We start from the raw sequence: 3,891 nt of genomic DNA on the forward strand, positions 1-3,891 counted from the left end.
GTATAAATAAAAATTATTATTATTATTATTATTATTATTATTATTATTATTATTATTATCACTAAGCCACTTCTGGCGAACCAGAGCAGCACACAGAAACACCGTTTACCTTCCCGCTGTAGTGGTACCTATTTATCTACTTGCACTTTGATGTGCTTTCAAACTGCTAGGTTGGCAGGAGCTGGGACCGAGCAATGGGAGCTCACCCCATTGTGGGGATTCAAACCGCCGACCTTCTGATCAGCAAGCCCTGGGCTCTGTGGTTTAACCCACAGTGCCACCCAAGATAAAATAAGATAGTGTCACAGAGGCCGGATCAGGCTACTTCAGAGTGACGACGCTACGCAGCTCTGCATTTTATTCTTTTATTGGTGCTGCGTATTTACAGTGCTGAAGTCATTGCTATTTAAAAGGAACGATGTGGTCATTTGGTTTCAGAACCTCCGAATGGCTTTTGGCGCGTCTTTCTCCAACACAAAAGCTTTGGCAGACCCATCCTCTTTCCCCTCCTCTTTCTGCGTAATTCCGGAGTTGGGGGGATGGGTCTCCCCCCCTTATTCGCCCCTTCCTGTCCCACCTGGGACCCTGGCTCCTCTACCTTGCCTGAGCCTCGGACACGACTTCCTGCTTCCCCACTGGAATCGGAACTCTCTCTGCTTTCCCCTGTGCTCGGGGATGGGCTTGAACTCAGGAGGGGAGGGACTTCGCGATATCCCCTGTCCCTCACATCCACCCCCCTCCCAAGCTCTCCTTCACCCCTCCCCAGGTCCCCCCCAGGTGTCGGTGACGACTGGAAGCCTAAGAACTCAGTGCTTTCCGAGCCCGTTGGTGTGAACACCTCCCCCCAGTCCTGCGAGCCCCCCCCCCTTCCGCCTGGGAGGACGGGAATCCCAAAAAGTCCGTGGCGTCAGAGCTGGTGGGGGTAAAAATGTTCTGCCAATCTGCTCCTTCCTCTGACTGGGTGGATCTCGGTGACGCCCATACCTCATCCTCTGGTTCCTCAAACTCCGCTTCCCAGCGCCATGGTGAACTGCTCTCCCGTGCTTCCTCCCCCTCCCCCTCCCTTTCCATGTGCCAGGGCTTGGGTCTGTGGGGAAAGAGGGCGTGAAATTCTTCTACCAGGAATTCCTCCTGTATCTGAGTGGCTGGGACCCATTCATTCTGGGACGGTGGAGCATCCTCCCATGCCATGAGGTACTCCAGGCCCCCCACCCCCCTCCTTGAATCCAGGATGGCCGTGGCCTCATTGAGTTGCTCCCTGCCTTCCCTCTCCCCCCCTCCCTCGGGGGTTTGTTCGCTGCCTCGGAGCCTGCTGCTTTCCCTGTACGGCGACAGCAGCGATCTATGAAACACTGGGTGCACCCTCATGTCCTCTGGCAGTGCCAGTCTGAAGGCCACCGGGTTGACCTGTTGCGTGACCGTGAAGGGGCCCAACCTTCTGGGCGCCAGCTTTTTGCACCTCCCTCTGATGGGAAGGCCCTCCGAGGACAACCAAACTTTGTCCCCCACCCTAATGACCTCCCCTTGTCGCCTGTGGCGATCTGCCCCCTTCTTGTACGCTTCCTTGGCTCTCTCCAAGTGTTCTCTGAGCTGCTGGTGCACCGTCTCCAGTTCCTCTGCCCAATCCTCAGCCTGCGGGCCCTCCTCCTCCTCCTCCCCCTCCCTCTCTGGGAAAGATCTGAGGTCGCGCCCATAATTGGCCTTAAAGGGCGACACCCCTGTGGAGACGTGCACTGCATTATTGTAGGCAAATTCTGCCAGTGGCAGGCGATCCACCCAGTCTGTTTGCCTCTGGCTGACGTAGCATCTGAGGTACTGCTGCAGGATGCCGTTGACCCTCTCCGCCTGTCCATTAGTCTGCGGGTGTCTAGCCGTCGACAAGCTGACCTCCACCTGCAGGAGGTTCATGAGTCGCCGCCAGAACCTGGAAACAAATTGGCGGCCACGATCCGAAATAACTCTTAAAGGCAATCCATGCAGTCTGAAGACGTGGTCAACAAACAGTTTGGCCGTTTCTTCTGCGGAGACCGCCCTGGCACACGGTATAAAATGGCACATTTTGGACATAAGGTCCACCACCACCAACACTGCGGTCTTGCCTCTGGAAGAAGGCAGGTCTGTGATGAAGTCCATGGACACCACTTCCCACGGCCTGTGTGGTGTGGCTAAGGGCTCCAGCAATCCTGCTGGCGGTGCTCTGACCACTTTTGCCCGCTGGCAGGTGTCACAGCCCCGTACATAGTCTCGAACATCTTCCCGCACCCCTGGCCACCAGAAGTGTCTCATGACCAGGTGAGCGGTCTTGTCCCTCCCAAAATGACCCGCCGTTGGGTTGTCGTGCATCTGCTTGAGGACCTTACGTCTAAGCTGGGTGGTGGGCAGGTACAGTGCACCCTTGTAGAAAAGCAGCCCACTGCGTTCTGCAAAGTCTTTCGCCTGCTCCCTCCCCCCTCTCAGTTCTCTGAAGATGCGGGTGGCAAATTCATCCGCTGCTGTCAGTGCTGTGAGTTCTGCCTCACTCACCACTGCTGCTCCGCAGGACCATGCTGACGGGGGGGAAATGTGCCTGGGTGCCGGTGGCGCCTCCTCCTCCATGTACTCCGGTTTGCGGGAGAGGGCATCCGCCCTGACATTCTGCTCCCCCGGGATGTAGTGGATGGAGAAGTTGAAGTTCGAGAAGAACTCTGCCCACCGTATCTGTCGCTGGTTGAGCACCCTGGCCGTTCTCCAGAACTCCAGGTTCTTGTGGTCTGTGCACACCTGGATGGGGTGCTTGGCGCCCACCAGGAAGTGTCTCCAATGCTGGAACGCAGCGTGGATCGCAAGAAGTTCCCTATCAAACACCGTGTAGTTGCGCTCTGGCTGGGTCAGCTTCCTGGAGAAGAAGGCACAAGGTCTCCACTCCCTGTTGGCGTCCAGTTGCAACAAAATGGCGCCCAGAGCTCTATCAGAAGCATCTGTCTCCACGCGAAGGGGCGCGTCCTGAACCACGTGGAACAGGTTCTGGTCTGAGGCGAACACCCTCTTGAGGCTTTCGAACGCTGCTTGCGCCTCTGGTGTCCACCTGAACTTCTGCTTGCCTCTCAGGCAGTCAGTGATGGGAGCCGTAACGCGAGAGAAGTTCTTGATGAACTTCCTGTAGAAGTTGGCGAAGCCTAGTAGTCGTTGGGCATCTTTGCGCGTCCTGGGGCTGTGCCAGTCCAGGATGGCCTGCACCTTGTCCTTGTCCATCGCTAACCCCTTGTCTGACAGCTTGTAGCCCAGGAAGTCCACCTCTTTGGTGTGAAACTTGCACTTCTCCAGCTTCACATACAGGTGGTTCTCCTTCAGGCGCTGCAACACCTCCCTGACGTCTTTCACATGCTGCACTGGGTCATTGGAGTAAATAAGGATGTCATCTAGGAAGACCAAGCAGTTCTTGAAGAGGAGGGACCCCAGGACGTGGTGCATGAAGGCCTGGAAGCATGCTGAGCCCCCTTGCAACCCGAAGGGCATCACCAGATATTCAAAAGAGCCCAGAGGCGTGAACATCGTGGTTTTCCATTCATCGCCTTCCCTGATCCTGATCAAGTTGTACGCCCCCCTCAGGTCGAGCTTGGTGAAGATCTTGCCCCTGCGTGCCGCTGTCAGGAGATCATCCACTCTGGGCATGGGGAAAGCCACTGGCTCTGTCACTGAATTCAGCCGCCTAAAATCCACCACCAGACGGCGCTGTTGCGTGTCTTTCTTGTCAACCCAGAAGACCGGGCTGCCCCCTGCTGCCTTGCTTTCTCTGATGAACCCCCGCTTGAGGTTCTTGTCGATGAAAGCGCGCAGATCCTCCAGTTCCTGGTCTGACATGGCGTACAGCTTGGCTGGGGGTATAGTTGCCCCTGGCACCAGGTTGATCTG

Source organism: Zootoca vivipara, chromosome W (genome assembly GCF_963506605.1).
Source record: "Zootoca vivipara chromosome W, rZooViv1.1, whole genome shotgun sequence".
NCBI lineage: Eukaryota > Metazoa > Chordata > Lepidosauria > Squamata > Lacertidae > Zootoca > Zootoca vivipara.